The sequence below is a fragment of the Vulpes lagopus genome, chromosome 16 (assembly GCF_018345385.1).
Source record: "Vulpes lagopus strain Blue_001 chromosome 16, ASM1834538v1, whole genome shotgun sequence".
NCBI lineage: Eukaryota > Metazoa > Chordata > Mammalia > Carnivora > Canidae > Vulpes > Vulpes lagopus.
The window spans coordinates 12177305-12203905 of record NC_054839.1 but is presented as its reverse complement, the minus strand read 5'-3'; the positions used below and the strand labels follow the sequence as shown (position 1 = coordinate 12203905).

At 38.0% G+C, this 26601-nt stretch overlaps 1 protein-coding gene and 1 non-coding gene across 2 annotated transcripts in view; both read left to right on the top strand.

Annotated features, from left to right (window-relative positions):
• Positions 1-26601, top strand: part of UBAC2 (UBA domain containing 2) — a 175791-nt gene that overhangs the window by 55642 nt on the left and 93548 nt on the right. The gene's annotated exons all lie outside the window — the stretch shown is intronic.
• LOC121477227 lies at positions 962-1068 on the top strand. Its single transcript, XR_005984151.1, has one exon. It is a non-coding gene; the product is annotated as a U6 spliceosomal RNA (small nuclear RNA).

Below are 26601 nucleotides of genomic sequence, written 5' to 3'. Positions count from 1 at the left end.
GTGGGCAGTGTCTATCCCGGAGAGGTGAAGATAGGGCAGGAGAACAGTCTTCACTTATTGAATGGGCTGCTCTATGAATGTGGAATTAAAAATTGGGGATGCAGCATGGCCAAGGATGAATTAAGGTGTTATGGGAGGATGCTATAGGAAGTTACTGGACTTGGTAAGGAATAACACTAACACTCACGGTCTCAAGGCAAAGTGATTCCCTTGGGAGATGCTGAGTTTCAGACACAGAAGATACTCAAGCAGCGGCTGGGAAAGCGCTGGGTAGAGATGTTGTCTAGGAAATCCACACACTGAGCAGGTAGCAGGAATGGAGCCCCTGTGGAAGCTCTTCAACCCCTGAGCATCTCTGATTCTGTGTTCTTCTATACTGTGGGTTCATTATACACACACACACATACACACACACACACACACACACACACACACACAATGGAATATTCGTTTAAAAAGAGAGTAATCTTACTATTTGTGACAACATGGATGGACATTTGAGGGCATTATGCTAAGTGAGATAAGTCAGAAAAAGACAGATACTGATGACCTCAATAATGTAAAATTTTATTATTTTTTAAGATTTTATTTATTTTTTTGAGAGAGAGACAGAGTACTGGGGGGGAGGACGGTGCAGAGGGAGAGGGAGAAGCAGACTCTCTGCTGATCAGGGAGCCTGGCAGAACTTGATTCCAGGACCCTGATTTCTTGACCTGAGCCAAAGGCAGACGCTTAACTGACTGACCCACCCAGGTGCCCTAGTAATGTGAAATTTTAAACCAAACTGAACAAAATTGAACTTATAGAGAGAATAGATTGGTGGTTGCCAGAACCAGGGATTGAGGGGGGTGGGAGAGATAGGTGAAGGGGGTCAAAAGGTACGAACTTTCAGTTATAAGATACAAACAACTCTTGTTGATGTAATGTGTTTACTGTAATGACAAGTTAATATTATATTGCAGTACTCACTTTGGCAGCACATATATAAAAATCAGAATGATACAGAAAAGATTGGTGTGACCGCTATGCAAGAATAACACATAAATTCATAAAGCATTAAAAAAAATTACTCTATCAGTTGAGCATCTGACTCTTGGTTTCAGCCCAGGTCATGATCTCAGGGTTGTGAGATTGAGCCCCATGTCAGGCTCCACACTGTTTTTTTTCTTTTTTTCTAAATTAGAGCCAGGATGTTTATGCTCAAATCTTGTCTTGGCTCTGTGTTTAGGGGACTGCATAATGGGGACATGGGAATGTGTATCTGTGAGATCCCTAAATTAGGCACTAAATAGACCAAATTCCTCCTATAAACGCTTTAAATTTTTTTTTTTTTAATTTTTATTTATTTATGATAGTCACAGAGAGAGAGAGAGAGGCAGAGACATAGGCAGAGGGAGAAGCAGGCTCCATGCACCGGGAGCCTGATGTGGGATTCGATCCCGGGTCTCCAGGATCGCGCCCTGGGCCAAAGACAAGCGCCAAACCGCTGCGCCACCCAGGGATCCCCTATAAACGCTTTTTATTTGTAGCAGTCTCTGAACATTTCTGAATATATACTGTGAGTAAAGCCCAAAGCCAGCTAATGCTAATTACCTCTTCCTCTTTTCTGTTGCTAGAATCCTTCCTTAAGGCTGTTATTTCATTCTGTTGTTTACAAGTCACATGCCTCTAAAGGATTGTAACCTTATGGGGAGTGGTTTTATTTACCTCTCATTTACTCAGGCAGCATCTATGTATTACTGTGCACCTATTTCATGCTGGGCACTGTGCTAGGCACATACGGTATAATTATTGGCAAGACAGACTGGTCCCAGGCATCACAGAGCTTACGTCTCCCTTGGCTTTGTCAAGTGATGTGGAATTAGATTAATGCAAATTACTTAATTAGCACCATTTAAAACAGCACTAAAAACGGTTCAGATGTCAGTGTCTCTAATAAAATTTTGGCCAGTATTAAGATTAATATATCAGTGGATTAATATATCAGTATTAAGATTAATATATCAGTCTGCTTAAGATTTTCTCCCTCTCCTTCTGTCCCTCTTTCTGCTGTCTCTTTCTAAAAATAAATAAATCTTTAAAAAGAGAAAATTTTGTAGCTATATATGTGACAGATCTTAATAGACTTATTACCACATTGTGGTAAGTGATCATTTTGTAATACACATGAATATTGAATTATGTTGTGCACTGAAACTAATGTAACTTTTATATCAATTCTACCTCAATAAAAATAAAATAACAAGGACAATGATTCAGTGCAATATAGAGTTCTTACACCATTGAAGTAAACTGTACAAATGTAAAATGTACTTATGTGTACAATAAACTATTGTAAAATGAACTGTTATTTTTCTATATAATCTAAATGATTGATTTTGGTTTCTTATGAGCAAGGAGTCTTTAAAATTTTTTAAAGAATATAGTTCCAGGGATGCCTGGGTGGCTCGGCGGTTGAGTGTGTCTGCTTTTGGCTCAGGGCCTGATCCCAGGATCTGGGATTGAGTCCCATATCAGGCTCCCTGCAGGGAGCCTGCTTCTCCCTCTGCCTATGTCTCTGCTCTCTCTCTCTCTCTCTCTCTCTCTCTCTCTGTCTCCCATGAAGAAATAAATAAAATATTTAAAAATATATATATAGTTCCAGAAAATAAAGTACCTAAGGAGGAACAAAATGAAAGTAATCTTGACATTATTAAAATAAGAGTAAAATGACAAGACCTAGATAAGGAGTTGGTAGGATGACTTCTTTGAAACATTTGTAAAATAAAATAATTTATGTTTTATATATATTACTAACAGTTGTTATAGAACTTTGTTTTTTTTTGTTGTTGTTGTTATAGAACTTTGATATGGACTATTTAAGCTTCTGTGTTAAAGCTATTTTTCTGAAAGAGTACCTTGGAAGTTTAATAGGCTTTGCCTGCAGTCACTCTGTGAACCACTAGATGGCAGCGTGAGGCAGGACTTGATAATAGAAGCTGTAAGCCTGTTCTGAAAGTTACTAAATGTGGCCCAAATGGTGAAATAGTTTTGTAATCAAATAAATGAGAGAGACGTGTTGCAATTGTACAAACAGCTTGAACAGCTTGGATACCATGTGAATATTTTTTAAAGCATGTGTATGCTATAGAATTTAAAACCAGTATTGTGTATGTGTGCTTCTCTTTTCCTAAACTACGTGACCCAAGTATTTCAAACACCATAGGTATAGTAATTGTGAAACTCCTAAAGATACAAATCTAATAATTTTAGGTTCTGATTATGAGTGGGCTCAATACAGTTCAGTTCCAAATTTATAACTAAGCAAGGTGAGGTAACGTCTTGCTTGACCCCAGTGGTAACCTTAAGGAAAAAAAGTACTCTGTCACCTGAAAATTCTTGGGTAACCAAAGAGAATTATAAGCAGCAATTTTTGTTGGAGGGATACAGTAATCTTGTTTAGTGATTTGTGTCTCTGAGGTCTTGCATGAGGCACAGGCTGTATTTTTACCAGAATGCATGTGCATGTACCTGTTTGTAAGAAAACGATTGGAATTTAGCAGAGGTGGATAATATAATACTATAATATATCTTAGCTGATTCTGGGGCAGAGATGGAATCATAGATTTTAATACCCATTTCTAGCATTTCTATATAAAAAACCACATATAAGTATAGGTATCAACAATAAGAATATTCTCAAGACCCATAAACTGGGTAAGTAGGAGACAAGAAGTTTTACTTAGACACATAGTCATATAGAAATTGGTGGTGTTGCTGTGGACAAACACATGAGTTCGTTCTAAGGAAGGATAAAAATAAGGAACAGGAAGCTGAACCGTGAAAGGTGATTTTTATTATACTCTCTGTGTACTTTTAATAACTTAAAGAATAATATTTTGTAGTAAATTATTATTTTTGTAAAGTCAGTTTTCATCTTTTTTTTTTTTTGGAAATGAAGAATTTCCAGTGAGGAAAGGAATAAATACCTTGATGCTCCCCTGTATAAAGTAACTACTTAGTAAATGTTTGAGTGTGCAATGTGTCCATGCAGATATGAATGAGAGAATTCTCCCACATATTTTACAAGAATGATCATCTCTCTCTAATTTCCCCATTTCTGCATTTCACAAGTGTTTACTGAGCACCAGGTTTATGGTAGATGCTGTTCTGGACTCTAAGGATCCTAAACTGATCAAAACAGAATATTCTACTTGAATTTACATTTTAATTGGTAGTGGAAGGCAGTAAACAAGATATGTAGTATGTCAGATGATGATATATGCTGTGTAGAAATAAATAAACCAACTAACCAGCCAGACAGGACACGAAATACCAGGGTGTGAGTGGGGTTACAGTTTTAAACAGCATGGTCAGGAATGGCTTCAGTGAGCAGGTGACATTTGAACAGAGCCCTTGGAGGAGTCAAGGAGTGAGCCATGTGGCAGGCTGGAGGAGGTATATTTCAGGCATATGGAGCTGCCAGCATAGAGGCAGGCCTTCAGGTGCAGGTCTGCCTGAGGCATCTGTGTAGGTGTAGCAGAGTGGAGGGAGTGGGGAGGTGGTTAGTAGGAGATGAAGTCAGGGTAAGAAATAAGAGAGGTCACAGGGCCTTAAGGCAATTGTACAGACTTTGGCATTTATGCAGAGGGCAGTAGGGATCCATTTATGAATCTTCTGGAGATGGAGGCACCATCCAGTATTGTTCTTGTTCCCTTAAGAAAGTATGTAACCATTTAACACATTTACACATTGTTCTGTTACTTCTTGTTCTCCAGTGGTCAAATTCCCCCTCAGGGCAGGCTGCAGCCTGCTATGGTTTGTGATTTTTTTTTTTTAAGATATTATTTATTTATTCATGAGAGAGACAGAGAGAGGGAGGCAGAGACAGAGACAGAGGGAGAAGCAGGCTCCATGTATGGAATCTGATGCGGGACTCGGCCCCATGTCCCCAGGATCACGCCCTGGGCCAAAGGCAGGCACCAAACCACCAAGCCACCCAGGGATCCTGGTTTGTGATTTTTGATTGTGAACTCATTTCCAATGGATTTTGTTTGCTGTTGGAGCACCTATGTGCCATCTCATGAAAGGATTCCTACAGAGGGACTTTATTTTTACTACTGATGAGTTCCCAGGGATTTTTGTTGTCCCAGACTGACTTTTATATTATTTTCTTACCTTAGAGTTTCCATACCATTCTATACCTTTCAATCTAGACCACAAATTTAGGTATGATATAGGCCATGGATTTTAACTATTTGTTGGAGCAGTTTATTCTTTTCTATTTCAAGGCCCTGATGAGAGCTGAATGTCTTCACTGCTTCAGCGGGCGGAGTGGAGTATTTTTAGCCTTCTCTGTAAAATACACAGGTCTTTGAGCATCTGGGCACAGTCCCAGGTGTTACTCCTTAATTAAGCAGCTTGAAGCCATGTCTTCTATCTCTGAGTAGGCCTAAAAATCTAGCCTTGACCTGAGGGGCTTGTATTTAAGTTTCTTGAGGTTACTGAAGCAGCATATGCTTTGATTTTTGTCTTTGTTCTGGTATTTGGCTTTATTACAGAAATTTTTAAACAGATACAGAAGTGGAGAGAATACCGTAATGAACCCAAGTTTCAACTTCACCACCTTCAGCAGTGACCAACTCCTAGCCATCTTGTTTTATCTGTATCCTCACTTAACACTTATGTTATTCTAACAGTCCTGTGATAGACTATCTTTAGTATATGAAGCCAGGAGCAAAAATGAAGGGTCAGAGGGTGTGTGTGTGTGTGTGTGTGTGTGTATGCTTGCATATGCCTGCTTGTTTGGGCCTTATTCTGTGCCATTGGTCTATTTATCTGTTCATGTGCCCCATACTCCAATGTCTTTAAATGATTTTACTTTTTAGTGCATGTTAATATCTAGTAGAACAAGTCACTTTTTTGTTCATCTTTTAAAAAAATAACCTTGGGATGCCTGGGTGACTCAGCAGTTGAGTGTCTGCCCTTGGCTCAGGGCGTGATCCCAGAGTCCTGAGTCCCACATCAGGCTTCCTGCATGGAGCCTGCTTCTACCTCTGCTTATGTCTCTGCCTCTCTCTCCATCTCTTGTGAATAAATATATAAATAAAATCTTAAAAAAATAAAAGTAAAAAAATAACCTAACTATCCATGTACTTTTATTCTTCCATACAAATTTTAGAATAAGTTAATCAGTTATTTTAGCTGGAGTTTGAGATGACATTTAGTTTATAGATTGATTTGGGAGAGAACTGATACCTTTGGTAAGTTTTCTCATCCAAGCTTATAAAATATCTGTTTATTTATAAGATCTATGTTTATAAGACTTAAGCATTTTTTGTGCAGATTTTTTTGTATTCTTAGATACTGTGTAGTTTTTATTAAAGTAAATGCTATTTTATTATGTTTCCTAATTATTTGTTTTATTGCTGGAGTAGAGAAACATTATTGATTTTTGTAAGTTATCTTGCATTTAATAGCCATATTGAACTCTCCTGTTACTGATTCTGTTCATTTTCCTATGTGGCATGATAGTGTATGTTTTACTTTTTAAGAAACTACCAAACTGTTTTCCAAAGTGTCAATAACATTTTGCACTCTCATCAGCAATGTGTGAGAAACCCCATTACTCTGCATCACAGGTAATTTAGCAGTACCAATTTTAAAAAAATAGCCAACCCAAAGGATGTACAGTGGTATCTACTGCTTACTATTACTTTATTTTGTATTTTCCTAATGACTAATGATGTGTTGAGCATTTCTTCATATGCTTCTTTGTTATTGGTATATCTTTCAAATCTCTTCCTCCTTCCTGTTAAAAAATTTTTTTTTCTTATTGAATTGTGAAAGTTTTTAACATTTTGGACACCAGTTCTTTATCAAATGTGTATTCTGCAGGGCACATGGGTGGCTCAGTTGGTTAAGCATTTGCCTTCAACTCAGGTCATGATCCCTGGGTCTTGGGATCAAGTCCCTCATCGGGCTCCCTGTTCAGCGGGGAACCTGCTTCTCCCTCTCCTCCATGCTCATGCTCTCTCTCATGGTCTCCGTCTCTCTCAAATAAATAAGATCTTTAAAAAAAAAAAAATGTATCCTGCAAATATTTCCTCCCAGTCTGGCTTGTCTTTTGACTTTCTGAATCATGATCTTTGAAGACCATAGGTATAAATTTTGATGAAATCTGATCTGTCAGGTTTTTTTTCTTTTAATAGCTCATGTTTATTGTATTCAGTCTAAGAATATCTTTAATTCATGGTTGCAGAAATTTTGTAGTTTTGTGTTTTTTCACTTTGGTATGTGACCCATTTTGAGTAAATTTTTATATATGTATGAATTATGAGTTGAAGGTCATTTGTTTAAATATGAATGTCTAATTGTTCTAGCTTCTGTTATTGAAGAAAGTATCTTTTTGATAGAATTATCTTGGAATCTTTGTTAAAAATTACCTGCCCAAGTACATATGGGTCTATTTCTGGACTCTGTATTCAGTGTCACTGATATATATTTCTCCTTTTCTCAGTAGTACACTGTCTTGATTATTACAGCTTTCTAAATCTTAAGGTCAGATATTATGAACCTTCAAACTTTTTTTTTTTTTTTTCCAAAATTGCTTTGGCTATTTCAGTTCTTTTGCTTTCTGTTACGAATTTTGGAATTTTGCTGGGATAACACTGACTTTAAACATCAATTTGAGGGGCAGCCCTGGTGGCTCAGCAGTTTAGTGCTGCCTTCAGCCCAGGGTGTGATCCTAGAGACCCGGGATTGAGTCCCATGTTGGGCTCCCTGCATGGAGTCTGCTTCTCCCTCTTCCTGTGTCTCTGCCTCTCTTTCTCTCTGCATCTCTCGTGAATAAATAAAATCTTAAAACAAAAACAAAAACCCACATCAATTTGAGGAAAATTGGCATTTAAATAATACTGAGTCTTTTAATCCATGCACATGTTATACCTCCATATATTTAGTTCTGTTGTTTTTTTTTTAAAGATTTTATTTATTCATGAGAGACACACAGAAAGAGGCAGAGACATAGGCAGAGGGAGAAGCAGGCTCCCCCAACAAGGAGCCCATTTCGGAACTCGATCCTCAGGCCCCAGGATCACTCCATGAGCTGAAGGCAGATACTCAACCACTGAGGCATGCAATGATCCCTATTTAGTTCTGTTTTTTTAAAAAAACTCTCTCTAGGAATTGTAGTTTTTAGCATAAAAATTTTGTTATATCCATATCTGAGTATTTCATGGTATTTGGTGTTACGGCAAAAGGTACTTGAATTTTGAAAAAATTTTAGTGATTTGCTAGTATATAGAAATACAATTGATTTTTTTCCAGTGGAGTTTATTCCAGGAATACTGATATAGTTTAGTATAAAGAGATCTATCAGCATGTATCATATATTTCTTTACATGAAATAGGTCAGTAGGTCAAAGGCAGCACAAGTGGTCATTTGACAATTCAGATATAGTCAAGTCATGTCCATGCTTGAAACCATAGCTTTTTCTTGCTTTTTTTAAAAAAAATTTTGTTTATTTATTTTGAGAGAGAGCAAGAGAGAAAGCATGATCAAGGAGGACGGCAGAAGGAGAGGGACAGGCAAGCTCCCCACTGAACAGGGAGCCTGACTTGGGGCTTTATCCCAGGACCCTGATCTCAGATTGTGACCTGAGCCAAAGGCAGGCATTTAACCAACTGAACCACCCAGGCACCCTGCTTTCTTTTGCTTTTTAATTTTATTTTTTGAAGTATGGTAAAAAAAAAAAAATCCCACATAATATAAATTTATCTAATCTTAGCTATTTTTATGGGTGGTAATGTTAAATATATTCACATTGTTGTGCAGCAGCTCTCCAGAACTTTTTCATCTTGTAGAACTGATACTGTACTTATTAAACAGTAGCTCTGAGAGGCCCCTGACTGCCTCAGTCAGTAGAGCATGTTAGGTTCTCAGGGTTGTGAGTTCAAGCCCCACATTGGGCATAGAGCCTACTTAAAAACAAAAAACAAAAAAACCACAACAGTAACTTCCCATTTCCCATTCTTCCTAGCCCTTTGTACCCACTAGTCTACTTTCTCACAGAGCTGCTCTAGTAGCCTTTTGTTGTTGTTATTGATCCTTTTAGATTTTCTACATAGATATTCATGTTGTCTGAGAATAGAGATATTTTTGTGCCTCTCCAATCAATTTGCCTTTTATTCATTTTCTTGCTTATTGCACTGTCAAGGACACACAGTGCGTTGTTGCATAGGTGGAGAGAGTCGATGGACCTTGTCTTGTTTCAGATCTTTGGGGGAAAAGCATTCAGTCTTCATCATTAAGTATGTTAGTAGAGATATTTATTATTAGATTCCCTTTATGGGGTTGAGGAAGTCTATTTTATTTATTTATTTATTTATTTATTTATTTATTTATTTATTTATTTATATTTTTAAAAGATTTTATTTATTTATTCATGAGAGAGAGAGAGAGGAGAGGCACAGACACAGGCAGAGGGAGAAGCAGGCTCCATGCAGGGACCCCGACATGGGAATCGATCCCGGGTCTCCAGGATAACACCCTGGGCTGAAGGCGGTGCTAAACTGCTGAGCCACCAGGGCTGCCCTGAGGAAGTCTATTTTAATTTATAGTTTGCCTAGAGTTTTTATCATGAACAAACTGAGTTTTGTCAGTTTTTTTTTTTTTTTTTTGGCATCTACTGGTATGGTCTATTTAGACTGTTTATATCATGTGTTACATTGATGTTTGGATGTCATGTATTTCTATGATAAACTCCACTTGATGTATTCTCCCTTTTAGATATTTTGATTTGATATTTTGTTGAGAACTTTTATGTCTATATTTTTGTATGATATTGGTCCATAATATTATGGTTTTCTTATAATATTTTTGTGTGCTTTTGGTATTAAGGTAATGTTGGTAAAATTGACAAATTTTACCAAAACTAGTTGATAAAATTAGCTGGGACACATTACCTTCTCTTCTATTTTCTTATAGTGTTTCTGAAGAATTAGTATCATTTCTTCCTTAAACATTTGACAGTTTTGGCCAGCAAAGCCATATGGCCTAGAATTTTCTTTTTTGGTAGGTGTTTTTATTTTTTCTCCATGTCTTCAGTTTCTTTTACATATTAACAACTATAAAAAATTATTCGGATGTTTATACACACGTGAATGTTTATACACACCGTGTTTACTTATAATTACAAAATTTGGAAGCATCCAAGGTGTCGTTCCATAGGTGAATGGATAAACAAACTTGGCATATCCAGACAATGGATTATTATTCAGTGCTAAAAAAGGAATGAGATTATAGGGGCACCTGGATAGCTCAGTTGGTTAAGTATCTGATTCTTGATCTCATCCCAGCTCAGGTCTATCTCAGAGTTGTGAGTTGGGCTCCATGCGGGTGTGGGGCCTACTTAAAAAAATATAGTAATTAAAAAATGAGATTATCAAGCCATGAAAAGACCTGGAACCTTAAAGGCACACCGTTAAGTAAAGGAGGGCAATTTGAAAAGGCTACCTAATGTGTGATTTCCAACTATATAACATTATGAAAAAAGGCAAAACTGGAAACCGTGAAAAGATCAGTGGCTGCCAGGAGCTAAGGGGGAAGGATGGGATGAATGGGCAGAGCACAGAGGATTTTAGATCAATGAAACTATTCTGTATGGTACTGTAGTGGTGGATATCTGACACCATACATTTGTCCAGGTCCATTGAATGTCCAACAAGAGTGACTCATACTATAAATTATGGACTGAATGATAATATGTCAGTGTTAGTCCATCAGTTGTAACAAGTGCATGACTCTGGTGGAGGATGTTGATAATGGAGGAGATTGCATGTGTGGATGACATCTCCGTAACCTTTCTTTCCGTTTTACTGTGAACCTAAATTGCTCTAGGAAGAATAAAGTTTTTAATTGAAAAAAGTCTAAATGATTTTTTTCTATTCTTTGTGTTCAGTATCATTGATTTCTCCCCCCCTGCCATTGTTATTTCCTTCCTTCTGATTACTTTGTCATTAATTTGATAGTCTTTATTTACTTTCTTAGGGCAGAAGCCTAGACCAGCGACTTGAAACCTTTCTTTTCTAATATAAATGTTCAGTGCTATACACTTTCTATAAGCACTGCTTTAGCTGCATCCCACAGGTTCTTTGACGTGTTTTATTTTCATTCAATTAAAAATATTTTCTGGCATCCTTTGTGATTTCCTCTTTGATTCATGAGTTATTCAAAAGTGAATTGTTGGGCAGCCGCGGTGATGCAGCAGTTTAGTGCCGCCTGCAGCCCAGGATGTGATCCTGGAGACCCGGGATCAAGTCCCATGTCAGGCTTCCTGCATGGAGCCTGCTTCTCCCTCTGCCTGTGTCTCTGCCTCTCTCTCTCTCTCTCTCTCTCTCTCTCTCTCTCTCCCTCTCTGAATAAATAAATAAATAAATAAATAAATAATCTTTTTAAATAATCTTAAAAAAACAAAAGTGTATTGTTTTATTTCCAGGATTTCCCAAATATATTTGTTACTGGTTGCTAATTTTGAATATTCGGAAAACCTGTTTTGTATGATTCCAGTTCATTTCAGTTTGTTGAAGTTTGTTTTTTGGCCTATCTTGCTAACTATTCCATATGCACTTAAAAAAAGTATATATGGGATCCCTGGGTGGCGCAGCGGTTTGGCGCCTGCCTTTGGCCCGGGGCGCGATCCTGGAGACCCGGGATCGAATCCCACGTCGTGCTCCCGGTGCATGGAGCCTGCTTCTCCCTCTGCCTGTGTCTCTGCCTCTCTGTCTCTCTCTGTGTGACTATCATAAATTTAAAAAAAAAATTAAAAAAAAATATTCTGGGATCCCTGGGTGGCGCAGCGGTTTGGCGCCTGCCTTTGGCCCAGGGCGCGATCCTGGAGACCCGGGATCGAATCCCACGTCGGGCTTCCGGTGCATGGAGCCTGCTTCTCCCTCTGCCTGTGTCTCTGCCTGTCTCTCTCTCTCTCTCTCTGTGACTATCATAAAATATATATAAATATATATATTAAAAAAAATATATATATTATATATATTCTGATGTCATTGGGTGGTGTGCTCTAGGAATGTCAATGGGTCAAGTGGTTGATACAGTTTTTATGTCTTCAGCATCCCTGCTGGTTTTCTGTCCACTTGTTCTGTTACTTACAGAGTGAGGAATGTTGAATACTTGAACTCTAATTGTGGATTTGTCTATTTCTCCTTTTTGATTGCCCTTCATTTCAGTTTTCTGTAGTTTCCTCCTCAATTCTTTTTTTTTTTTTTTTTACTTATTTATTCATGAGAGACACAAGAGAGAGGCAGACACATAGGCAGAGAGAGAAGCAGGCTCCATGCAGGGAGCCCGATGTGGTACTCAATCCTAGGACTTCAGGGATCGTACCCTAGGCTGAAGGCAGATGCTCAACTGCTGAGCCACCCAGGCATCTTCCTCCTCAATTCTTTTTTTTTTCTTTTTTAAGATTTTATTTATTTATTCATGCAAGACACAGAGAGAGAGGCAAGGACACAGGCAGAGGGAGAAACAGGCTCCATGCAGGGAGCCTGACGTGGGAGCCTGATTGTGGACTTGATCCCGGGTCTCTAGGATCACATCCTGGGCTGAAGGTGGCGCTAAACCGCTGAGCCACCCGGGCTGCCCTCCTCCTCAATTCTTAATGAAGCACTTCCTCCACAAGTATTCCCAAAGTTTGTCTTTGTGCATGGCAAAGCCATGCGTTCTTGTATAAATGAAGGTATTTTTTCATTTGCTGTCACTTTTAAATAATGATTTGTATGGATGAGAATTTTAGGTTGAAGTTCGTTTTCTTTATGATTTTCATAGTATTCCTCCATGATCTTATTGAATCTCTTGTGTCTTGAGAAATCTGAGGTTGATCTTGTTCTTCGTAATTTGTTTAGCCCTTGGAAGTTACTGAATTTACCCTTTACTTTCTTAAATATCACTTAATTAGTAATGTCCGTACATATAGATTATCTTTAAATTGTATGGCTAACCCTTAATTGAAATATTTTTGTCTTCTTTAAATATATTCTCTCCATCCCTACCCCTTCTCCTCAGCCTTCTATGCTGACTGCTGGGAGAGTTCCTTAGTTGTTGGTTTTTTGGTTTTTTTCTTTTCAGCTTGGTAATTCATTCCACAACTGTATCTAACCCATCTGTTATGTTTTTCATACTTAATGTTTCCATATACTCTGATTTCATATTTTAAATATGTTCTGTTTTTCTAGTATAGTTATTAATACAGATGATAATTTGGAGTTCTTCCAAAAATTCTGTTTCATTAATAATGCCGTGCAATTTGTTATTTCTCTTTTGTTGTGATTGTATTCTAAGAATGTCTAGCTGTTTGGGCCTCAAAACTCATGTTCCTTTGAGGCATATTAAACTATTTTGGTGATGTTAGATCAGATTTGGGGGGAATGAACCCCCAGGTTTGAGAACCCACAGTCACCACAGCATCATTTGTTTCCCACTCTTGTTTGCTGATGTTCCATTGGCTACTTGGGTATTCATCTTCAAACTCTTAGAAATAAACAATATTGAGAAGCAGCATTTTTCTTTATATGGTCATTTGTCTGGGGTGAGGGGAGGCAGGATATGAGGAAGAAGTAGATGAGGGAATGCTGTGCCAGTACCAGCCTTGTGTTGTGGTTGACTAATGTATTGGAGATCTAACTAATAATACTTGGTGACAGTCTGTGATGAGGTGCTTTGGACTCAATCTGGCTTTCATCTCTTTTGGTTGTACACTTGATGGGCCCCATCATTCAGGGAACTCCTGCGTTTCCCTTGAATTTTTCATGAGTTATTTTGATCATCTCCTCTTCCATTTTCTTGGTTCTCTCTTTCCAAAGATCCTGTTATCTGATTGAACAACAGGTCTATTTTTAATCTTTTTTTTTTTTCTTCTCTTCCTTTTTTGTATTTTTGCGCTCCTTGCTGGGAAACTACTTTTTTTTTTTTTTTTTAGATTTTATTTATTTATTCATGAGACACACAGAGAGAGGCAGAGAGACATAGGCATAGAGAGAAGCAGGCTCCCCGCTGGGAGCCCAATGCAGGACTCCATCTCCAGACTGGGATCAAGCCCTGAGCTGAAAGCAGACCCTCAACCACTGAGCCACCCAGGCATCCCTCTTCTAACTTTTCTAATTAATATTTTAAAATAAACTTTTGTTTTTTTTTTAAAGACAGAGAGAGAGAGAGAGAGAGGCAGAGACACAGTAAAATAAACTTATATTGAAGGACAGCATGCACATATCCTATGTTCAGAGCCTACTGAATTTTCACAAAGTGACATCCCTTTAAATTTAAACACCATCCAGATAAAGAAGTAGAGCATCACTTGCACTTTTGCTGCCTCCCAATCACTACTTCCTCCCCAAAGTCTGTACTGACTTTTAATACCTTCCTCCCCCAAAGTCTGTACTGACTTTTAATTTTGTCTGCTTTTGAATTTGGTATAAATGGAAATGTAGACTCAATGTCTAGTGTCTTTCTCTTAGTATCATGTTCAGTTTCATCCATGTTACTGTACCCCTTGGTAGTTCACGCTGTATCACTTACTGTGTAGTGTTCTGGTATGTGAATTGCTACCGTTTATCCATTTTACTGTTGATGGACTTTGGGGTTTATATTTCCTTGATGACTAATCAGTTGAAGTACTTTTTCATCTTTTGAGTAGCTTTTAAATACTTTTGCTCTCCTGGTTTTAATTTCCAATGGTTCCTTTTTATTTTCAGAATACTCATTTCTGCTGGCATCCTGAGTTTTTTTTACATGGGCCTAGTATTTATTCTTACATCTCTTATGATATTATGGATAATCCCTGCCCCACTGCCAGGGTTTTTCATTTCCCTGCACAATTTCTGTTTCTTCTGAGTTCCTTCTTTTCCTCTTTGTTGTCTGCTTTTGATGTTAGGGGTTTTCCTTAAATATCTCTGAGCCTTTGGCTATCTGTTTATATTTAGGAGCAAGCTTCTAAAAAAGGCTGATTGAAGAAATGGAATTGTGTGCAAGGTGCTGAAAGACCATGAACTTCATTGTAGGGCCTCCTGGTTGGGATGTCACTATGAACTCTCAGTATCAGAATCTATGCATTTATGTCTTTTTTCCTCTCATGAATTGTCAGATTGCCCAGAGCATACTCTCTTGTCTACTACTTATAGGGTGTAAGTCTAGGAGTCTTAACATTTAATATATAAACTTTGATTTTTAGTATTATATTTGCACTCTCATATATGTTTGCATGGGAGCCCCCCAGTTGCAAGACATTCCTTGTTAGCCATTTCTAGATAATACACCCCAGTCAATCACTGGGATGGAAGGAGCAGTCAGCAGGTGGGCAGACTATTGGGAGAAGATAAGTGATCAGGCTGTGTCTGAGCAGTTCCAGAGAAACCTGGCACTGCCAGCCCTACAGCCCTGGAGAGTGAAGTGTTCATTCAGTTTGCTTCTCAGATTTCACCATTGCTGGTTTGGTATTTCATTTTCTCAGATATGCCAAGTTTAGTTAGCACTCTATTCCTGTTTTTCCAGCTTAGAGAAATTTTTATAGTCATCCATTCTTCCTTTTTTTGGTGGGTTTATGCCTTTAAAAAAATCTTTTAATATTCTTCTGGCACGGTTCCAGTAGGGAACAGAGGAGGTGAGTACATGGGCTCAATCCACCATTTTTAACTGGCAATATTGTTTAAAAGTGCGTGTGTGTTTTAAGAACACTTAAAATTGTAGATTCAAATTATTTTTTTCTCCATTGATTATATCAGGTTATCTCTACAAGCCTTCAGAAATTTTTTTTTAAAGTCATTGTACCTTATGTTCCTCTCAGTGTTCTTTTACTCAAAATAAAATATACTTTGTAACCAAGTACTATATTGTCTTTCAGTATTTTGGTCATTTTATTTCCCCCAATTATAGCAACCAGTAGCATTTCTTCAAGGCTCATTCTTTGTTTCCTTGCAAATTAAGTTTTAGTCATTGACTTGCTGTTCCCCGTAGTCTGCTGGAGCAGTGGTGGTGAAAGGAGCAAAGCGGAGCATGCTTGGTATCCATATCTGTCTACAGGAATTTAATGTTCTGCTGAGTTCTACAAATACTCCCTTTCTAGCAGGATAAATTTCCTACTAATCTCATCATAGGAGGACCTTTCCTGTTGCTCTTGGTGACCAAATTATATGTTTGACTTAGATCTTGCTTTATCCAGAGTTTCTAATTATGCCTCTTGGCATTGCAAAAGGGTAAAACTTTCCAGGAATGGGCACAGATGATTCAGAAGGCTAATAAATATGCCATCATAATTATTTGATGGAGTAATTTGGTTATTTGGACCTATTTAAAAGAATCAGTCATAGATATTTAAATGTAATTGTTGATTTTGTAGTCCTGTGTTAGACTTTCAGTTGTGCCATGGTGTTACTGTGATAAAAGAGTTGGTGCCAAGAGGTAGTGTTAACTTTTAATCTTGAAAGTGCTAAGGAATTAGGTTCTCTACAGCCAAGAGCCAATTGGAGAGTTTGCAGCACACCTATAATCATCTGTGGTCATCTTGTATATCAACCGTTGGGATATTTTAAGGGAAGTGGGTATTGTGGGCAAAGTTAACAATAAGTGACAGTTAGCTTTCTGAATTATTTGTCCCTCTGACTAGAACTTGGGCTAAATATTTAACATATAATCATCACGGCTTGAGTGATGATCAATGCCTTTATTTTATTTTATTTTATTTTATTTTATTTTATTTTATTTTATTTTATTTTTTTATTTTATTTTATTTTATTTTATTTTATTTTATTTTATTTTATTTTATTTTATTTTATTTTATTATTATTTTATTTTATTTTATTTTATTTTATTTTATTTTATTTTATTTTATTTTATTTTATTTATTATTTTATTTTTTCCCGCCCCGCCCGCTCCCAATGCCTTTATTTTAGAAGAAAAGGGATATTTCTCAAGACAAAGATAGAGCTGCCAGGGCCTCCAGATTTGAAGTGATCACATTAATGTGTTTAGAATGATAGATTAACTGAGTTGCATGAATAGATATTTTAAATCTCTTCTCTCCTTTGATTCCTATTAAAAAATACTTTGTGAAATTTGGTATGGTTATATCTGTTTTACTGGTATGAAAATGGGTTCTCAGACCAAGAAATCTGCCCAGGAGTATGTAATTCAGTTGACCAGAGTTGGAATTTTGACCTAGATCTCTCCTTGATCTAAAAACAGACCTAGATCACTCCTTGATCTAAAACACAGAGTGTTTCCCAGTCAAGATAAGTTAGTAGAAGTTGACAGGTTGGTGGTTCATCCTGTTTATCAATTTGCAGAGGATTATGTTTCTGAGTATTGATTATAAGAAATATTGAGGTGTTCTCTCCTAATGAGTTTCTCTTTTTAAAGTCTCCTGTTGTGTGGCTAAAACCTTTGGAATTAAGTCCTGTTTCCTTCCACTCTCTCACCCTCTTCACCCTTTAACTTCTTCCCCACCCTTCTCTGCTCACCCCTAGTCCTTCTTCCCCCTTCCAGAAATACCTGCTGCTTTGGCTAGACTCACCAGAGATTTTAGTAAGTAGGTACTTAAATGTAATTGTACCAAGCAAAGTTGACTAATGAGACAGAAGTTTCTCAAAACTTATTTAGAATGAGAGATATGAGATAATAAATAACCTCAGTTCATGGGCGGCAGGAAAACTAAAAAGTAACTTCTTGCAGAAGCTTTCTTTGAGCATCCTTGTTCTCAGACTAGGTCACGGTCTCGAGAGATGTTTTCTGAGAACATTTCTCATTGCACTCATCACCATAAAAATTGAATAATTCATTGTGTAATGAATGGTTTAATATCTGTCTCCTCCAGAATTGAAGCTTTATGCAAGCTAACCACAGTCTCACCTACTTACTGATCCTGCCTCGCTTAGCTTAGTGGCTCCACCTAGTGGGCATCTATGTTGGATGAGTGGGTGAATGGATGGCGGATGGGTGGACAGAGTAAATAAATGAATGAAAAGGCATTGGTCTTTTGATTGCATTTCTTCTGCTTTTGTCTGGACTCTTGCAGGAACCTTTCTGTCACCATCTCAAAGCTATCATCTACACTGTTCTACGTCCCCTGAGTTTACCTCCAAAGGAGATCTTATCTTAATTCCTTTACGCCTTCAGAAACCTGTGACTTCCCACTGCTGTCTGTTAGTGAGGCACCTCAGAATTGAGTTCCAACCAACCTTTCTAGTCTCATTTTCCCTCATTCTCCCCTTATACACATCAGGTTCGGTGCATTATTCACCTCTACTTGTCACTCTTGTGTCATTTCCCATCTCTCTGAATTTGTGTATGCAGATAGTTCTGATTGCAGCATCCTTTCTCCCTTGCTTGGCCAACTTCTGCTTATCCTTCAAGACTCACCTTGGATATCTAGTCTGTGAAACCTTCCCCCAGCCAGAATTAATCACTTATCCATTTGTGTTCACAGATGACTTTATGTTTACAAGTTACATATAATATTTATTACTTGATTTTGTAATTATTTACCTAATTGACTACTCTTTCAGCTTAAGAGCAGGCTCTTCTATTTTATGGCTCCTTCAGTATGGAGCATAGAGTAGGGAAAAGACTGTTTTTTAATATGAGAGAGATCTGGCTGTGATTGAGATTTTGGGCTGCCACATGCTAGTTACTTGAATTATTCTTTTGTATTAATGGCTCGCTCTTTTTTTTTCCTCTGTCTCTCTCTCAGGAAGTCACCTCAGATCTGTTACTCAGAAAAATATAAACATTGAATTCCAAATTTGAGTTAAAGAATTGAAATGTGGATTTATGAAATCATTTCCAACATCTTACCTAGAGAGAAATATATAATCCATTCATTCTGTCATTCTCAAAATATCTTTCTCAACCAAGATCTCAATCTTCCCACCAGTTCAGTATTTGGGTGCGTAATGCCATGTGTATGACGTATCTGTTAGGAGTCCGTGAGCACACACCATGTCCCATGTACCGTGTGCTGCCTCGATGTCACTTTAATCCTCAGAATAATCCTCTCCAGTGAGGAAACAGGCTCAGAAACCTTGAGCACCATTTTCTGTAAAGTGATGAAAGAAAAATCATGATGTTAGAAAATAAGTATGGAGAGGAAGTGGCTTATGTGCTTGATATTGTCCCAGGAGTGATTAGGAAATGAAATAGCTACTCAGTGTAATCGAGATATTAGTAAAATTTGAAGCCCAGTGTCTTTAGAAGCAAATAAAATGGCATACAGAATTTCTTAATTTGGAGATTGTTGGTTACTTGTGAAAGGAGATGCTAGCTTTTCATATTGCAGGGTTTCCTTGACAGTTTCAAGGGTCAGAGTGTCTTTCCAGGGTACAGATTTAATGTGTTCTGTTCAGAAGGGTCTGTAGGCTGTCATGAGAGGGTTGTGGAAAGCCACGTGATCAGTGATTTTATATGTGAATGTGAGGAGTTGGTCTAGTTAGCCTAACCCACTTTTCTCAACCTTGGTCAGCACTTTCAGCTACATACTTCTTCACTGGGGGGGGGGGCGGGGGGAGCTATGCTGTGCTTTTGCAGGGTGTTCAGCAACATCCCTGGCCTCCACCCACTAGATGCCAATAGCAACCCCATCTAAACATGTCTTGACAGCTAAACATGTCTCCAGATATTGCCAGATGATGCTTGGGCGGGCAAAATTGCACCCGATGGAGGGTCACTGACTTAAACTGAGCTCTTACGGCACCGATCACCTGTGTTTTGAAATCCCATAATGTGCACGGTGCTGGGTGGTAAGTAGAACCTTGAAAAGAGCCCACACCCTTGAGTTGCTGGCCTGTGAAGCTTGCTGAGGTCTTTTGACTATGTAGAATATTTCTAGTAGTCGACTGAAATAGCTTTGGTTGAGGCTACTAGTAAAAATTTGTTTCAAAGAAGTTCAACATCTGTTTTCATTTCTGCTTTTGTAAGTTGCTTTGCTACTCAATTCCTTTATTTTAGATGTTTCCTCTTAGAACTTAAAACATTTGAGTATATGTCAGAATTTCTAGTTTAATGGGATACGTTTTACTTAATGCAGAAATAAAACTATTAATAACTTTAACTTAAGATAGGACAGTGGAAAGTTTAATGTTACGTCAAACTGCAATGACAGCAATGTAGATAATAGTGAAGGGAACTACAAGTCTGGTATATTCGAGATTCACTTCCTGTTCTTGTTTATCATTGGAAAGTTGCACCTTATGAAAGATTTGAGATTCAGATCATTGCATTATTCTAAGAAAAAAAGTTCAAAATGCTAACCACGTCTTGGTAACCATAGCAATATATACAGCATGCAAAAATAATCTCATACCTCTCTGAGGGTTGAATTTTTGTGTGTGTATGATTTGTGTTGAGTTTTGTAGTATTTAATGTGCTTTTGTTCTCTGAGGTCAAAGGGAAAAAGGCTTTCTCAGTTATGAGAGCACAGGCATGCTTGTTAGTTGAAGTAATAGAACCAACTCTGGCTTATCTAGCAGAAAGGGAGTGTATTAGTAAAGCAGTTCAGAGAAGATTTGGGATGGGAAAGAACCAGCCATGGATGCAGCAAAGCCAGAATGACACTCAAAAGTTATCCCTCCCCTAAACTGATACTAGTTGTTTACTTAATGTTTTAATGTTGGCTTGGAGAACCTAAGGTTTATGAGGACAACTTGGTCTGTATTATTTTCAACTCTCATCCTGGTGCCTGGAACAGTACTTGGTTCATAGTAAGCACTTAATAAATACTTGTATAAATAAATTACTGCATTGAGGATATGTTTGTTAATATTAGCAACAACATGGAAAAAATACAGAGAGTAGCATTATGAAATGTTAATATTATACATTGTATTTGGAGATTTTTCGATAGCAGAATTTACTCTTTCTGTTAAGGCATCTCGACAAATACATATTGAATAACTATTTTGTACCATAGAGCATTGTTTTACATATGTTCCTGATTTAAGTGAAATTCCACAACAGTCTTACAAGAGTAGATGTTAGTATTATTGTCTGTGAGAAAGCAGAGGTTTTTAGAATCAATTGAGTCACTAGGGTCATGTCTACGTATTTAGCAGGCAGAGCCTAGACTGAAATTCATGCCTGTTTGACTCTTAGCTCAGACATTTCCTTTTGTGTAACACAGCCTTAATGCTACTTTTCTTTTTTTAAGGTAGAAGATGTAGTGAATGGTCCTCTGTTTACTAGGAAGACGTTTGAGTATATGAACTCACCAAATGGGGTCTTCCTATATACATTTTCAACTGTAGTGTTGCAGATGTTTATAAAAGTAGATATTAGTGTCTAAAGACAACTTTTAGACTGCATTCAAATTTCGCTGCTAAAATGAGAAGTACAAAATAAGCACATGCTGCAAGAAACTTTTCAGGGTGAGGGGAAATGCCCCATGGATCAGTATCTGAAAAAGCACCAACTGTATGCCTGCCACTCCAGTTATTTGGCTTTTTATTTTCATTTTAACTTAGTGGAAGAAACTGATGTTCCTCTGTAGAGCTCCCAAATGCTGCAGCTATGTTTTAGGCTTTAAAAAAATGTTTGAAGTAATCCAGGCTCGTAGAAAAGTTACAGGAAGAGGACAAAAACTCCTATAGACCTTAAACCTTAAAATATTCACACTTTTCACATTTACCTTGTCCTTTTCTCTCTTTATACGCATGGAATTTTTAACGAATCATTTGAGAGCAAATTTTAGGTATAATACCCCTTTACACCTAAATACATCAGTATGTATTTTTATTCATATTTGGCAATTGTCCCAATAATGTCCTTTTTTATAGCAAAAAGGAAAAAAAAATCTGGTCTGGGTTCAATCCATTATTGTGTCATGCATTTGGTTATGTCCCTTAACTTTTTAATCTGGAACAGTTCTCATTCTGTCTTTTTTATGAGCCTGATATTTTTTTTAAGATTTTAAAAATTAATTGATTGATTGATTGATTGATTGATTTAACAGAGAGAGAGCATGAGCTGTGGGGGGAGAGACAGAGGGAGAGGAAAATGCGGAGCTCAATCCCAGGACCCTGAGATCATGACCTGAGCGGAAGGCACTCAACCAACTGAGCCATCTAGGCTTGACATTTTAAAGAGATTAAGCCAGTTACTTTATAGAAGATGCATCTTATTTAATAATATGGTAAAATTAAAGTTTTTTTTTTTTAAGATTTTATTTATTTATTCATGATAGTCACAGAGAGAGAGAGAGAGAGAGAGGCAGAGACAGGCAGAGGGAGAAACAGGCTCCATGCACCGGGAGCCCGACGTGGGATTCGATCCCGGGTCTCCAGGATCGCGCCCCGGGCCAAAGGCAGGCGCCAAACCGCTGCGCCACCCAGGGATCCCTAAAGGTTTTTTTTTAATATTTATTTTAGAGAGAGTGCACGAGTGGGAGGAGGGAGAGAGTGAGAGGGAGACTGAGGGCGGAACCTGCCAGGGCTTAATCTTACAACCCTGAGATCCTGACCTGAGCAAAAATCAAGAGTTGGTTGCTTAATCAGCTGAACTATTCAGGCACCCCTTTTGTTTCTTCTTTTTCAAGGGTGCCTGGGTGGCTCAGTCGGTTAGGCGTCTGCCTTCGGCTTGGGTCATGATCCCAGAGTCCTGAGATCAAGCCCCAGGTTGGGTCCCTGCTCAGTGGAGAGCTTGCTTCTCCCTCTCCCTCTGCTTATCGCTCCCCCTTCTTGTGCTCTCTCTCTGCTAAATAAATAAATAAATAAATAAATAAATAAATAAATAAATAAGATCTTAAACACTCCTTCCTCTCTTTTGGTAGAGTATTTTGGTATTTTATGTGGTATTATGGATATGCTTAGATTGACTTGCACATTACCTTTCCTGTGGTCCTCTTAGTGTACCTCCACATAAAGCAAAGGGTGGGAAGCTGGATGCTTTATTTCTTCAGCCCCCTTGCATCCAGCTTTCTAGATATGATTTAGGCTCCACTAGTCAGAACAATATGTATGGTGCTGAGTTCAATATGAGGCAAGGCAGTAACATATGAAATACCAATTTTGTGGTCTAGTTCTACAGACCCAACTATAACCTCCAAGGCACTGGAGGTTACAGTTCACACAACTTCCTGATTCCTAGATTATATCGAAATGATGTAATGACTTCCTGATCCCCAGTGTCCTAAATGTGGCAGAGGATGCATTTTTCCAGGTAGACCAGTTGTTCTTCGTTGTTCCTTGGAGGTACAGGCTAAATCTGCCTGTCTGGCCCTTTCAGCAGTTTTATAAGTACCAAAATCTGTGTACTAAGTCTTTTTTTCCCCCAGATAGCTTGAGAGCTATTCTGTTATCTAGAAGTGAATCTTTGCTGACAGGACTGGTAATTAAGAGAATTCGACTTTTACATTTGACTTCAAAGGTATATATACGAAGCAGCATACCTGAATCTAAAATACTTGTATTTGAACTGGAACATGGTTTAAGGAAAAGGAAGTGGACTTTTGTGTTAGGAGATCAATGGAGCATTGTGTGTATGCATGTGTATATGTTTATGAAACCCTGACAGTCTTTTCATGTGGATTTCTAGTATAACCTGTTCTTTGCTGATGACTTCGTTTCCAAAAGCCATCTCTTACTAGGAGTTCTAGAAGGTCTGTTGAGACTATTCTTCCATGTGATCTTAAAATGTCCCATTCCTGTCCTCTGGTATGATTTGGGTCATGCAGCTAACTGATGAGAGAGGGGTTGGAGCCATGTGATACACATCTCTCTTTCAGTCCTTTGTGAGTCCTCAAATTTCTGCTTCCACCTCTCATGTAACAAGAGTATGGGAATGTGTTCGAGACTACTTATGAGTTTTTTAACTGTATTACAGGAACATTTTAAACATAGCACAAATGCAGAGAGAATACTGTAATGACTACCAAGTACTTGTCACCTTATGCTGATAATTTTGCCAAGCACACAATCTTTAAATAATTTGACAACTGGTTCCCTAATGGGATACTTTTTCTTTTCTTTCCATCTACCACTTTACCATTTGTTTCCTCAGTTCTGCATGGCCAATACCTATAGCATCTTTAAGGCCTGCCCCTGCCTCCAATTGACTGATTTCTCCCTGGGTCTCTTCTAATACCTGAGCGTGTGGGTATAGGCATAATCATGGGCCATGTCCTAGGTAGAGTACTTACCAGGTTGTAGGACTAAAAATGGGCATGCATTGATTGCTTGTTGTGTGAGTGTGTGTCTATGAGTCTGTTTTGATGATGTCTTTTTCTTAACAGCTGTTCTTTAGGTAAAGCTAGTAACACTCAAATTCTTGACCTTTCCTTGCTCCTGATCCCTTAATAGGGAAAACAGTCAGTAATACACATGATGGTTCTTAGGATGCTTTCATTACTCTCTTGAACTATAATAAGTATATGGTAAATCAGTGCATAATCTGGTTGGCATTTATCTTTTAAGCTGACTGCAAGGCAGTAACTCCATATATTTTCACTATGTATGTTAAAACAAAAAAACTGATGTTTCACTCTAGAACATAAGGGGAAAATTGTAGAGCTGCCACCCTTCAGCAATAAGAACACATAGTGATGTTACCATTTTTAGAGCACCATTAAAACCTTTTGTAGCCTCCTTGTAGTTTCATTCTGACACACTCTTTTCTTCTCAAAACCTGCATGGGAAAAGTCATTCTTGCAAGTGTAGAAAACAGAAATAAATGTTCTCACACTCTGAGAAAACTGATAAAAGCCAATCAAACACTATTTGAATTCTTGGTTTAGATCAATTGTGGTAGGCGCCATGTGGGACAGAAGAGTAATGTGCCCATAACTGGCTTGCTGTTTAGTTGAGTAGGCAAGACATCTGAAAAACATTGTTAGCAGCAAGAAGCTACATAGTAGGTATGCAAATAAAGAGAAAAGAATGTCTTTAAAAATTTGAGGAAGATAAACTATTGAAAAATAAGATCATGTATTTTCCCACATGTACTAGCTTCCCCTGTGATCTCTTTCTAATAGCTGTAGTGTGGTAAGGTAGGGCAGTCTGGATATATATTATCAGGGAGACATTAAATAACTATTTACCACACGTTGCTTCCTTGTATGTGGAAGGAAGAGGAAAAGCTAGCAGTATTACTTAGACTCGCAGCAGAGAACTATTTTTGGAGGGATTTTGTTTTGTTTTGTTTTTAAAATAAATCTTGATTGATCTCATTGCCATTCCAGGTTCAAATTTAGTATATTTTTCATGATTAATATTCCGATACGAAGCATGTGTTAATCTGTTGCTGCTTAACAAGTTATAACTGGCAATAATAAAACCCCTTACCCATTGTGCTTTAATAGTACAAATTTTAAAAAAAATCGTACAAATCATAGTAACTTTAGCTAATATTTGATGACTTTTCATCAACATATATATATATATATTTTTTAAAGATTTTATTTATTTATTCATGAGAAACAGAGACCGAGAGGTAGAGACACAGGCAGAGGGAGAAGCAGGCACTATGCAGGGAGCCCAACGTGGAACTCCACCCTGGGTCTCCAGGATCATGTCCTGGGCCCAAGGTGGTGATAAACCGCTGAGCCACCCAGGCTGCCCATCATCAAAATATATCTTATGAGCATTTTTGATGCACAAGGTGCTGTGCTTGGAGTTACTCAGAATAGAAAGAAGTAAGAGTCTCTGCTCCAGAGGCGGTTGTATTACGTAAGAGTAAATGTACATGAAGTAATAGACTGTGGGCTATGTGATGTTCGCAGACTTTACACATTATCTAACACTATTGTTTCATTGATAAGAAAACTGACCCTAGAATGACTAAAAGACTAGACGGAGGTGGTGTCGCTGATTAACAGACCAGAACCAGGCCACAGGCTTGCAGGCCAGTGTGTTTTCTCTTTTATTCTAAGATAATATACATCTAAAGTTACAGCTACATGGCATTGACTGTATGAGATCCAAATAAATTGAGGAAAGGAAGATGGGTGGCTGTGAGTAGTCAAAGAAGAATTTAAGGAGGAGGTATGATTGAGATATGAGTGTAAAGAATAAATAGGGGAAGTAGAAGAATCCAATTATTGGGAACCAGATATTCGCTATAATCATGGTACAGGAACAAAACCAACTAGATTAACTTGAAAGGTCCATGTTGGGCAATAGAGGGGAATTAGGTTGCAGGGACTTGAAAGTGTGGGAGAGGAACTTGGACTTGGTGTGGTAGATCATGGGGAACTATTCTCAATCCTGGAGCATGAAATGACACAGTGAAAGTGGGAATAAAGATTATGTTTGTTTGCCAGGAGAACTGGAGCATATCTGCACTTTTCTTATGTTCTATTTATTGGTCTGTTTCACTCTAACTAGATTAAATACTATATTAGTCAGAAGGCCAGTTTATGTTGTAGCCACAAATTTACTCTGAAATCTCAGTGGATAAATACATGAAGTGTGTTTCTTACTTGTGCCACTTGGCCAACATGAATGGTTAGGGTAAGCGGTAGGGGGGGTTCTCCGTTGACTCATTCAAGGATCCAGGCTGACAAAGGTTCCCACCATCTAGAACAGCTCTGGCTGCTGTGATAGGAGGCAAGAGGGGAATAGAATATTTTGCTCTGC